The sequence below is a fragment of the Sciurus vulgaris genome (assembly GCF_902686455.1).
Source record: "Sciurus vulgaris genome assembly, chromosome: 5".
Lineage (NCBI taxonomy): Eukaryota > Metazoa > Chordata > Mammalia > Rodentia > Sciuridae > Sciurus > Sciurus vulgaris.
The window spans coordinates 84,306,140-84,320,188 of record NC_136465.1 but is presented as its reverse complement, the minus strand read 5'-3'; the positions used below and the strand labels follow the sequence as shown (position 1 = coordinate 84,320,188).

General features: G+C 37.7%; 1 protein-coding gene across 2 annotated transcripts in view; it reads right to left on the bottom strand.

Annotated features, from left to right (window-relative positions):
* Positions 1–14,049, bottom strand: part of PTPRO (protein tyrosine phosphatase receptor type O) — a 223,414-nt gene that overhangs the window by 102,384 nt on the left and 106,981 nt on the right. The window lies entirely within an intron of this gene.

Sequence of the window (14,049 nt, the reverse complement as noted above, 5' to 3'; positions counted from 1 at the left end):
AACTAATTCAGAGAGTAAAGTGAAAATCACATATAGTTAAAACCACTTCTAAAAACTTCCTAATATCAGCATTAACTTTTTTATTAGTGCATTTTAATTATAAATTAATGATAAGCATTAATTTTTAAATACCATTACATAGGTATGCAGTTACACAAGAAAAAAACAGAAAATGAGATTTTTCCCTCTTAAGATGAATGATCTAAGGGCTTTGCTTTGAGGGTTTTTTCTCCCCTAAAAACCTGCTTCCCCTTTGTGGATTGTGTCATAATAAACACAAAATAAACATCAAACAAATGAGTATGGATTGAATGAAGCCATGGTGACACTCGAGTTCCAGGGAAGTCCTTGGGTTCAGCATTGTTGGAGAAGTGATGAAGTCTGAAGAAACAATTTCCATTTTAGTGGGAGTGAGGCTGTAGCAGGCCTAGGAACATTCTAGAACATTTCAGGATAACATATCTCAACTCTTACTTCTCACCAGTTACGAAAGTGATAAAAGAAAGGAGTCAGGACTGATAAACCAGTAACAATCCTCTTCATTAAAAATTAACCAGCCCTTAATAAGACAAGTGAAGAGGGTGAAGAAGGGACTGGACTGAAGATCTGCAGGTGCCTGTGGAGAGTTAGCATTGGTTGAAAACATTGCTTTGAGTCTCCAGATGAAAGTGTATGAATAGTATCTATGCTAAATATTTCTTCCTGATTCTGTCTCAGACTCCATAAACAGAAATAATCCTCTCTGGGTCTCAAATAATATTCATGTGCTTTGTACCACCTATTGCATAGTTTTAAATTTACTTTCTGGGAATGTGGTAGTCTGGGAAAATTATTTTACTGCTTTGAGCCTCAGATTTGTCTTCTATAACAGGGTAACAGATGAATTGCTGAAACCGGTTAATGATCTATAGGGTTGCAAGCCTGGGTACTCCACAAATATGAATTATCTCTATAAAATTACTTATAAATCATCCACAGATCATCTTATGAGATGGGTATTATTATTATTTTCAATCTCATTTTGTAACTGTGGAAACTGAGACTCAGAAAATTTAAGTCACTTGTCCAAGGTCACACATACAAAAATGATCTACTTCCTCTTCCACTTGTCTGTCTCCCTCTCTTGACTTATTTTCCCAACACTGAGTCTTTCACACAGTACATAACTGAAAAAATACTGTTAAATGAATGAAAGAGTTGCTGATTGGATTAATTACATGTGCGTATCCACCTCTTAAGGATTAATCTACTTATTGATTTTTGTACTTCACTTATTATCAGCTATTGAATCAAGCACACAATCCACATCAATACCTCAAAAGAGGATTTGTATGGCTAACATGTGCTGATATATTTTTTCTTGTTTCATTTTTTTAAAAAAATCTTTTTTGCTGGTCTTGGCACTGATAAAGAATATTTGGCATTTATAGAAGTTGAATTATCTAACATTAAGGAGACTATATTGTATCTTGGCCTTCTAACCATACTAAACCATAAGTCCTTTCAGATTAGAGCCTATCTTATTTCTTGCTACATCTCCAGTTCCAGAACCAGTGCCTGACAAGTGCTGGGCAGGTGCTTCTTGAGGTGGGTGGTTCTAGGGAGAGGTGTGTAATATAAGGTAGTCATTATGGATTAACTTTTTGTGTGTGACTGTGGGGTGCTGGAGATTGAACCCAGGGTCTCCCACATGTGCTGTACCATTGACCTACACCCCCAGGTCTCTTCCCTTCTTGCTAAGTTGCATAGGCTAACCTCCAACCTCAATTTTAATCCTCATTCTGCAGCCTCCAGAGTAGCTAGAATTATAGGTGTACACCAGATATGGGTTGACTTTTAAAATGTCCATTTATCCACATTGTCTCCCATTCTCAGAAGACAAAAGATTCTTCCCTCATGGGCACCTGGTCCCCCTGTCCATAAAGGGACAGTGACTCTCTTGCTTCCTGGGTGCCTGATCTTTTTGCACATACAGTGACCAAGCACAAGACTGTTGGGTGGCGATGGTCATGCTCAGCTGAAGGAGAGTGTTTGCAGTGCTGGTCTCCCACCATCATGGAGAGACTAGAGACAGATGGGTACCATATTTCTGCCTCTTCTATCTTCTTCCCTGCTGCTCAGTGCTGATGGCATTACCCATCAGCACCACTGGTTCAATTCAGTGTTGGACTATCTATTGCTTTGTCCATGCTCTGAAGAAAGAAATTGGCCAAGAGTGAGGAACACTTCCCTTCAAGCTTCACCTGAGAGGGACTAGGTGCTCTTAGAAGAAGCATGGAGCTGGCTCTGTCCTACCTAAAACCTTTCCTCCTCCACTCCCCTGATTCCTTCCAGAATAAAGGAAATATCAGAGAACCTAGTGTCTCCACAAAAGAAGAGTGAGGCTCTGTATGAAAAAAGAAAGAGCAAGGAGGTTATGGTGGCAACAGATACCTCTTTCTTTTTGGAAGGACTTTATATGTGATTCTCACCATCTTGGGCTTTACACATGATATTCCCAGAATTAAGGGAGTGTGGGGGAGGTCTGATGTTCCTCCTTGGGAAGGGAGTGGGTGAAGATAGGAGAATGGTATAAATTTGAAGAAAATTAAATGTAATAAAAGGCTACTGTAATTTCCTTTTGCTTGTGGTCATGGTCTGATCCTGTTGGCCTTTTTTGATAATAGAAGAAATAAATTATCTAATTTATCACTTTCCCATACCCAAATCAAAGGTTCCTAGTCCTTAAAAAGAAAAAAAAAAATTAATATTGCATTATTTTCTATATAATATAAATTAAGACTAATGCCAATGTACTTCAAGACCTGACTAAACCAGGCTAATTTGTTTAATACTTTAAAGGAAATTTTAGTGTTTTCCACCACAGTATCTCATCAACTAAGAGTTGAAATGTATAGAGTTCTACTTATGATTCAGTGGCCCATGCCTTAACACAATAAAAAGGTCTATGTTGCTACAGTGGAGGTTGGATCTCTTTTTCCTTATGATATTTTTTTCTTACCTACTAGCTGACAATCACCAACTTGTCCTATTGTCCTGTGCCACATCTAGAAGTACTGCATTGTCACTACTTCAAAGTCCTATGTACATTTCAATCTTGCACCTGTGTTCTCTAGCCTTTCCCTATTGGCATCAGTTTAGGATAATGCCAATCAATAGTGGGTGTGCAAAATGGGTTGAGAGTGATGGGAACTATTTTCTTGTCCTGCCAAAGCATAGAGTAGCTGGGTTGTTGGTGTCCCTTGCTTCTTGGAGAAGGGCAATGCCACTGGCCACACAAGACCAAGTCCTGGATCTTTACATGGGAGGTGCATTTGTTGACTAAAATACTGTGTGGCGGTGCCTCACAGCTGTGCAAGAGATGCTCACACACCTACAAGTGCCAGGCCTCAAGGGTATGGTGATGCCTCACCAATCCTGTGATTGTGCCATGGAGGCCATCAGCAGTATGTATGTACTCAGGCTGCATGGCCCCAGGGGGAAGCTGGTGCACCAGCAGTCCTAGTAATGTCATTTGACACCTGTCTTGGTGGAGTCCTTCACTCAAGGTGCATTTGTTCTTGTCTTCCCCTTCCCCCTCATATCCTGAGAGCTAGTTCTTGCTTAACCTTAGAGCCTCCCACACCTTCTTGTCACTGGACCAGATCTTTTCTTCCTTGGGGTCATGGAATCTTCCTCTATCACTGCCACCTTGCTTTAGTGTGGGGAATGAGGTGCATTTCCTAAGCAAAACAAAGAGCCCTTGCTCTAGCTCTTTCTGTGGTCTCAGGGTAGATGCATTGCTAGGATCAGGGGGAAAACAGCAAAGAAAGAGGTTGGTTTTAATGAGAACTCTTGCATAACCATCTCCTCTTCTTTTAAAGAGAATTCTTCAGCATTAGAATATTTCTGGTTAAAAATATGGCACCAGAGAAACAACAAAACTATAGCCGACACTACTGGTATGTCCAAGGTCTTTAGCAGTACTTTTAAAACTCCCCATTTCTTCCTTACCATAGCATCTTTCTCTTTTACACCCCTCTTCCAATTTCACCATGCCTTCTTTTCTATTCCTTCTTCTTTCCTTGGGATTCTCTATAGACATGTGTTAGTCAGCTTTTCATCACTGTGACCAAACTACCTGACAAGAACATCTTAGAGGAGGAAAAGTTTATTTTGGGCTCATGGTTTCAGAGGTTCAGTCCATGGTTGGCTAACTCCATTGCTCTGGGCCTGAGGCAAGGCAGAACATCAGAGCGGAAGAGCAAGATGGGGGAAAGCTGCTCACTAAGCTCATGAGAGCCAGGAATCAGAGAGCACAGGAGCCAGGATCAAGATATAATCACCAAGGACATGCCCCCAGAGATCTACTTCCTCCAGTCATGCCCTCCTGCCTACAGTTTCTACTCAGTAATCCATTCAAATTATTAGTCCAGAAAATCAATCCACTGATAGGTTACAGCTCTCTTAGACTAATTATTTCATCACTGAACATTCCTGCATTACCTAACACATGAGCTTTTGGGGGGATACTTCGTAGCCAAACCATAACAACAAACTTTACAAGAAATGGTCTGGAAACAGCTAGACTGTCCTCATTGGACAGGGGAGACTCAGTTATGAGAAAAGGAAAGTGTAATTATACCCATGTTAGTAGAGATTATTAATTGATACACTCATTAAAAACCCATTAAGCACCACACAGTGTGCTAAGTGCTGGGGATCTAAACAGACCAGCCTTAGAGGGAGCTTCTGTTTGGTGATGGTCAGTGGTTATTTATTCATGAAATGCTTAGTGAACTGGAAATTCAGTTATAAATACATTTTCATATTAACTGAGGGTTGATGAGAAAACAGTTTTGCTTTTAACCTATTGAAAAATTTGACAAAAAATTAAACCTTTTGAAATGTGCTACTTTTTCATAATTTTTAAATATTAAATATACTTTAGAATTTACTTAGAATCTCAGAATTTTTCTATTTCAGTGACATGAGTATTTTTACTAGTATATTTTATTGTCCGCAAATATTAATATGAAATTAATGAATATATATGTTGGTGGACAATAAAATACATACACACATACATATATAGGACATATCTGATACATATTTTTGTGAGAAAACACTTATCATTTGTTTCTTTTTCCTCATTATTCTCTTCTTTCCCATAAATAGTAGTGTTTACTGCATCACAGAAAAACCTATTAACCAACATGTAAATAAGGTGAACACTGAATGTCCTATAGCACTAAAATCTGGCCTTTATTTCTTATTGATTGTAGAAGTTGATTCACTAATTCAGAATACGTTAAATTTACAAACCACAGATTTTTAATTATGAAGAGTTTTTTCTCTGTTTTGCAGCCAATAACTGAAGGTGGTTGTGATGATAAAAAAGAGGAATAAATGGACTCAATTTTGTAAGTGTTTAAGAAGTGCATGTCTAATGTGTCATGGTGCTTCATAGACAGTGAAATCTTCCAGAGAAGGGACTAATCTTCCAAATGCTAACGACAGCTTTAGGGATGATTGTATGAGCCATGAAAATAAGCATTGGCCCATGCACTCCCAGGTTGCCAAAAATAAATCAGAGTGGCTAATCAGATTCAGGCAGTGGGACTAATGAGAAGAGGGCAGCTGGCCAAGTGAGATCTAGGCAATGAGCCTAAAAGAAATGTCGTCTGTGTGACTGCTTTCTTCTCGGGTCTCTCTGCCTCAGCTTCTCGTGGAATCTATGTTCAGGAAAAATTCTGCATGTTTGTTGCAAGCATGAAATCCCTGCTAGGAAGTGAAGTAAGAAAGAATCGTTGAAAATGAAAGAAGTAGATCTAATAAACTTAGGAATGGCCAATGTTGATTTATTTGGTGACTGTAAATATATATAAAACTTACTTTTTTGAAGCTGGGTAATAGTATTGCTTTACTCTGCAATAAAAATACATTCACTGAAGTTTTCCTTACATAACCAAATTTAATGTAATGATTTCTCTGGTCCAACATTCTCATTTTATGCTTGCAAGAAGCGTGGTGCAAATGTCACACAGCTAATTGATGTCAGAACGAGATCTAGGATACACATCTCCTTATGGCTCTTGGTATTTATCTTTCCTGAACTAAAGGTCAGTTACCTGAGGCAACGAAGCAGGTCTGGATGTTTGGCTGCATCGGGGAAGAGTCAGCTCAGGAGCCTGTAACTGAATCGCTAGTCCTAGGGGAGAGAAGCTATTGGGGCCACAGTGGGGAGCATGAATAGAGAAAAATACTGATGTGTCCCTGGGGTGTAGGACAAGGAAGAAGACTGACCAGAGATAGGTACTGACTGATCAGAAATCCTGGGAGAACTTCCATTGTCTGAGACAAATGTAGCAACTATTATATATTGGCCCTCTAATCTGTGTTGAGCATTTTATATATGCTTTTTATTTTATTCCTTATAATAATCTTCAGACAAGTGTTATTATCTCATTGTACCCAGAGAGGTTAAATAATTTGCTTAAGAGCACAGTATTAAACTTAGAATCAGGGCTGAGTTTCTATTCCTGATCTGTGAGAGCTTGTGGAAGTCAAAAAATAGGGGGTATCCTAGAACTCATGGAATTGCTATAAAGATGAAATGTCTTTTACAAAAATTCCAGTACTATGGACTCAAAAAATGCTAGCTGCATTTCAAAGGTCATTGTGTTTTAATTTGGTTTTGAATAATTCAATGACCTTTAAGTTTGAGAGGTTGGGAGGGGAAAGAGGAGGAACTGTGGAATGAAATTGACCAACTTATGCTATGTGCATGTTTGAATATATCACAAATGAATTCAATTTTTATGTATTACTATAATATGACAATTAAAAACAATAAATAAATGGAAGATCAATAAAGTAAAGGAAGGGGAGGGAAAAAGGACATACTGGGAATTAAAATGGATCAAATTATGTTAGATGCATTTATGAATATGTCAAAATGAACCTCACTATTATGTATAACTAATGCACTTATAAAAACATTTAAAACATTATAAAGGCTATATAAATATTTGCTTAACTGACTTCAAAACACTAGAGTCTTCTGTAATTGTGTGCACTGGATGTTTTATTCACGGAGCAGTGGAGAGCTATCTATTAATTCAACAACAAGCACACATTAGCTAAGTGCCAATTTGGCATCAGGCATCATGCTAGGTGCTAGCGATAGGCAAATCAGTAAGACAAGGTACTTGAACTCCAGGAGCTCGAAGTCTAATGAGAGAGGCACAAAAAGTACATAATTATAACATGATCAGAAGTGTTATTAGTCATAGACTTCAGAAAATAGTCCAGTCAACATCCATTTTTCTGCCTGTCTGGAATCCCTTCTTGCATTGTACCCTCTTCTCCTGGAGCACTGATTTTCTTCTCACTTTAAAATGGATAAGGTCCTGATGAGTGTTTCTAGTCATGGTACCCCACCTCCAGGTCTGAGTAGGTACCTTTACTCAGAATGAATCACAGCATCCAGTTCTCTCTCCATGATGCACAGGCAAACTAAGCCAGGCCAGCCATCATGATTCCTCTGGAATTTTTATAGTTGGCATCGGTTGGAAGGAGCTCTTTTTTCTCTCTGGTTTTAAGTATGAATGAATGCAAAGCTGGAGAATTCAGCATCTGTAATTTTTGTCTGATAAATATATTGTTTGAGGAAAAATACTCCATTTAGATTTAGTTCCGATCATAAGGCCCTAGTCAGAGTCACTCTGCGGCTCAATCACTGTGTGACTTAATGATATGAATGAATAAATTCAGTTTGTAGTTTAAGGTGTTTGGGCTGGACTTCCAAGATTTGCAGACAAAGGTCCTCACCATTCCAGGAGAATCATTTAGTGCTATGGACATACACACCAAGAAGCCTTTAAGTCTACCTATGTAGATGGGTGTGAGAGGAGGTTTCAAGGAGGAGACGATGTCCAAACATGCTCAGGAGCTTACTAGGGAGGTACATGTTAGATGAGTCCATTGTTGAAGTGGGAAGAGGGTCCACAGTCCTCTGGATGGGTGCAGGATGCTCAGGGACAAGAGTTGAAAGCTTAAGTCCAAGATGCACCATGATAAGGAGTTCGAATATTTTTTAACCCAAAGAAAATTATGAACTATCTGAACACAAAAAAGTTAAATGATTGGATCATAATTTAGAAAGACCAACATAGTCAGGAATATGGGCAACATCAAATGCCTGGGCTGATCTGGCTAGTGAGACAGTAAGGAAGCTATTGCTAAGTTCAGGTGAGACACGATGAGAGTCCAAGCAAATTGCGCCAATTCTGTCCCAGTGACGTGCATCTAGGATATTATCAGCACTCCAGCTGGTCACCCAGTCAGTAATCAAACTTCTTAGAGGGCATTTTAGTGGAAACGCTTAGGAAAATCCTGCTGTGTAAGGTTACCACATAGAAAGCAACAGGATGTTCAACTCTTTTAAACAGTAGTATTAATGATGTCCGGTGCTTAGATAGCACTTATGGCCATAATTCTCTGTAGATGTTATGTAATTCATTCACTTAACAGCCTTTCCAACTCCCAGGAAACCTTCTCCAGCAAGGTATACCTTCCTTTCATTTCCTTCAGGAAGATCAAAGTCTGACAGCTGCCCTGCTTTGGCTTTTCCTGACACTTTCTCAGAATTACAACTGATTTTTCAGAATCTGTCAGAGCATCATTTGGATGTTAGTCTCAAAGGAGAAGGGTAGCCCCTCACCCAATATTTCATTATTTATTTAGTCATTTTTTGGATATAGTTTGCTCAACAACCATGTATTAGAAACTGAATAGGACTCTCTGGTCCTACTATATTTGGTAACAAAGAAAAAGATAGTCTATGTACTTTTGTCCTTTCTAGAATTGTGTCTAGGATTAACAGCAACAATGAAGATAAAGATGGTGCTGAGAACATAATAAATAGCATTAACTTACATAGTGATCATTTTGTATCAAAATCTGTTCTGTAGACCATATAGCAGCGTCTTGATAAATGCTTGCTGAATGAATCTACTTACAATCTGCTGTGTAGTTTCAGACTTCCCTGTGTGTATCCTAAGTATGTCAGTTCTTACTCATGAGGGAGTCTGTACCTGAGCTCACATTCACACCAGCTCTGCCTTTCATGTTTTAATGCTCAGACACATTTGCTTCTGTCTTTATAACTTCAGAACACAGAGGCCTCATCTCTTATGCCTCTACTAGGTAAAAGGGTCCAAACTCAAATGCCAGGCAGGTGACAGAAGTGTGAGAAGCAGCCCAGTATAAGAGGATACAATTGATGGAATGGTTTGCAAACTGGAGGGTCCATAAATTGTCTAAGGGCTTCCCTAAAAGCGCAAGTGCAACAACATAAAGCTATTTTTGTCAAAATGAGCACATTTGCATGCCAGGGTCAGCCGTTGTTGCACCACCATTTCCTTGATAAATGCTTATTTTTGGCCCTTTGGTTTCTGATCCTGCTTTATTTGCTTTGCCCAACCACAGTGCAGAATGATAACTCAATTCTGCTATTCATTAAGAATTAATTTTGAAAAAAATCACAAATGATATTTCCTTGTCAAGTTAGCATAGGTATGTTTAAAATGGCAGTTATTATACATAAAATAAAATGCCAGTGATTATTTCTTGACTTCCAGCATGGACTCAGAGGGGAAGCACTGCAGAACTCTTAAAGTTGGAGATTAAAGAAAACATGCTCAAGGAAAGAATTCAACCTGACATTTTTAAGAGAAATGAGACTGTGCTATGCTAAAGAGGCATTCCAAGATTTTGTGATATGTAAGATAATAACAAGTCACATATCCTATTTTATATATTATAAAGCACTTTGAGATGCATTTTCTCAGTGGATCCTCAAAATACTCCATTAAGTTATATCAATTCACAGATGAAGATACTGAGGTTCAAAGATATTAAATGAATTACTCAAGGCTGCTCTATTATGATGTGGGGAGTTGGCACTCATGGGAGTTCTTTTAACTAAAAATTTGTGACTCTATTATACTACCATCCCCAGACTATAAGATACTGGAGCAAAAATGAATCCCCAAATGTTACCTTTCTTATCTGTACTCAGTTGGTGGTGAACTCCCTCAACACGAACCACGATTTATTGTTCTAGATCATGCTTGAGAAATGATGATAAAATGTGGTATGAAAAAGGAAAATATTTTGAAGACAGATGGAAATGAAATTGAATTCTACTTAATTTATAGTCTCTCAGTTCAGTTCCTTAAGCTTTAGTTATCTCAGGTAAGTAATAGCAATGGTAAAACCTATTATGAGTACAGGTTTCTTGGGGGCAGGGAAGAGAATAAGAGATTATATATATAAATTATTCAGCTTAACACTAGATATTTAGTAGATTCTCCAAAAACAATACCTAATTGTTACTACAAAATTGCTGATCTGTTTTTTTCACTGATTTACTTTGGGACATAAATTTTAGAAGTTTTGTCTTTTTTTTTTTTTGGCCTTAACGCACATCAAGATTTATTGTAAAACTATGGTAATTAACACAGTGTGGTGTTTATACAAAGTTGGACAAACACACATATGTTACAGAGTACATTCTAGAAATACACCCATACAAATAAGGTCATATAAATAATGACAAAGGGGACACTGCAAAGAGGTAGGGAATAGATAATTATTAAATGATATTGATATAGCTGACTCTTCATGTGAAAATAAAAAAAGAAATTTGACCCAATCTCATACCATATAGATGAATTCACTCCAGGTAATAAGTAAATCAAAATTATAAAGCTTTAGTTTATTGTATTGTGGTAGTGGGTAAATTATAAAGTTTTGGTACACATTTTCATTATCACTGCTAGAGAATGTTTTTCCTTTTTTAATTTATTTTTTCCTATTTTATTATAACATAAAATTTGCCATATTAATGATTTTAAGTGTACTGTTCAGTGAAATTAATATGCACAATGTTGTAAACTATCTACGATTTCCGAAATCTTTCATCACCGTAAACAGAAACTCTGTAACCATATAGCAATAAGCCCCCATTCCTCTCCCCATCCAACTCCTGGTAACCTCTAAAAGTTTATTCACATTATAGCATACGTCAGAACTTCATTCCTTTTAGTAACCCCTGCAATCCCACCCTGATTCCACTAGTGGTTGAACCCATAGATGCTTTAACAATGAGTTATGTCCCCGGTCCTCTTTTTACTTTTTAATTTTGAGAAGGTCTTGCTAAGTTGCCAAAGCTAGCCTCAGAAAAGTTTTGTCCTTTTTATGGGATACATAAACCATGATGCATACATCTATGGTTCAATATCATTCTGACTTTTGATTCATTTATTCAATCATCAGTGTTACTCCTCTTTGTGATCTCATGAACAAGAACACCCAGTATTTCTTATTCTTTTATGCTGTGCATAACAACCTGAGCTAAACCATTTGACTGAAGGTAACCATGGGAAAGGTTTTGGGGCCTACTGTGCTGAGAAGCTAGGAGGTCTGGGGGCTGTGCATGACCGATGACTGACTGGGGATGACATGGGCCCACAACCCAGGCCATAAAATACATTTGTTCCCACCAGTTCAACAATCAGGCAAATTCTAAACACATGTAGTATTCTTCTGACTTTCTGCATTATGAAAAGTAGAGGCTCCTAAATGGGCTAATTCTGTCTGGAAATCAAGAGTTAATTTTCATAAAGTGGAACACTAATAAATGTAATTTTGCCTGTTTTAAAAAAATTCTCCATCCCTATTTTCTATCTTTACCAGTATTTATAGTTTGAAAATAGCTTTACCTTACAAAGATGCTTATAAAAATATTGCTGTCCCACTTCCTGAAAGATAACGTGAAAGATGTTGGTGCTAATCATTCATTTTAGAATGGATGAGTTCAGTCAAATTTCCCCACAGACATGAAGTCTCTTTCCAACTGTGACACCAGTTAATTAAATTCTGAAGGTAGCTAACAAAGAGCACAGCCTACTTACCAAACTCACATTATATTTCCGTGGGATGGACTCTTGTGACCTTTTGTAAGCACTGGTTTTTAACACTTTTTAATCTTTTTAAAGCAAACTTTACTTGAGTAAGAAGGTGGTTCTAGAACCACACAACACACTGGACCAAAGATAGTTCAAAATGCCCAGCCCACTAGTATGCAGGTTATATTTACAGACAGAAAAAAGAAAGTGACATACAAAAACAAACTATTTGGCTGCAATTGGCATTTGCCTTAAATAGACATGGTCTGATCAGTTGGTGGCCTGTGATTGGCTGAAGCTCATCTTTTATAATTGGCTGAGACTCAGTTACTTGGTTACAAAAAAACAAAAACCAAAAAAACAAAAAAAAGAAAAGAAAAGAAAACAACAACAACAACAAAAAAATCCACTTAAGTTAGGTGCAATATTTTTATACATCAAGCCAGGGTACTGTTTGCATGTATGGAGGCTGCGGTGGACCAAATTTTATCACCCAAATATAGAGACAGTCTATGCCAAAATTATTTTGGTTCAACAGAATGCTTTTAGAAAACACACATACTGGAAATTCAGAAGTACACTCCTAGCTATCATTGTCAACAGAAAAACAAGGAAGTTGTGAAAAACAATTTGTTTCCTACTGGGGATTGAACTCAGAGCCTTAAGAATGCTAGGCAAGCACCACTGAGCTACATTCCTCGTCCCCACTTTCTTTATGGGTACATTATAATTATATGGAATAGTGGAATTCACTGTGAAATACTCATAAATGCATACAACATAATTTTATCACACCTCTTTTTTGAGTTGTTAAGGTCAGCAAAACAAAATTTGTCAAGCCTTTATATCATATTGGTTCACGTGCCCTCCACTCTCACTAAGGTTTCACAGTTCTCCTCAAAGACTGTTCTCTACTGAAGGATAAATTAAAGTCCAGAAGTTAAGGGAAATGAAATATAATATTTTGCTTTCCCTTCAGATAATTTTTAAAAATTGAGTATCTATTGTACACTTGGTGCTGAGGATACGATGATCAAGAAAAGAAATCTAATTCCTGCCTTAGTGTTGTTTGGGTCTATAGCAGAAGAAAGGAAACAAATTATTTGAAATAACTAATTACAAATGGAAAAAGGATTGCCAAGGAGTACATGATGATTAAAGAGTACCTGGGGAAGGATCTAACGCAGACCAAGGACTATTTTAGCTGAGACCTAAGGGCAAGTAAGAGTTGACCTGATGATAAGATGAGAAAAATAATAGGATCCACGAGACCAGAGTATTTGAAAACTGGGGGTTAATAAAAGCACAAGATATTTGAGAAATGACAACAAAAAACCCATCAGAATGGCCAGTAGTAGAGACCAGATCATGGGAAACTTAGTAAATCCTTCTAAAACAAGTTACGGCTTAATGCTAAAGGCAAGAGGAAGCCTCTGAGGGGTTATGAAGTAGGAGAGTGAAATGATCAGATTTGCATTCTGCAATAGAAGTAAAAAGTTTATTATGTTAACTGCTGGCTCCAGAATTTCTACTGAAGTAAATTTTCTTGGAAAAGTACTTGGTAACTAACCATTTGAAATGGAAGGGGACACGGACGGTGTGAGTAGAAGAATCCAGGCAAGCAAGCAAAACAAAACACAAACAACCAGAACCATATTCATGTTACATTAAAGAAAAAAAAAATGGCTTTATTCCAGAAAGTATGGGGAATGGCTTTATTCCAGAAAGTGTAGGGAGAGATAAGAGGGAAAGGAATAGAAAAAACATGGAAAGAAGAGCAGCAAGATGGTACGATGCTGGGATGTACAAGGGCAGACAGCCAATGGAAATATGCAGACGGCGAGGATGCCAAGGGGCATTTTGAAACTGGAAATGCCTAATGCTCCATTTGAAGTTAGCATTTTGAATAGTAAACACTTCTCCATCTCCTGGAATCCCAATCTTTATTAAAGTCTGCTACACTCACAAATGCTTTATGTGAGTTTATGGCACTTGCTGGAGGGGCTGTGTTTCACACCAATATGTTAGGGCACAGGAGTAGCATCTGTCAAAGTTGGCACCTGAGGGAAGAGAAATTTGTGAAAATAAAAGTTTC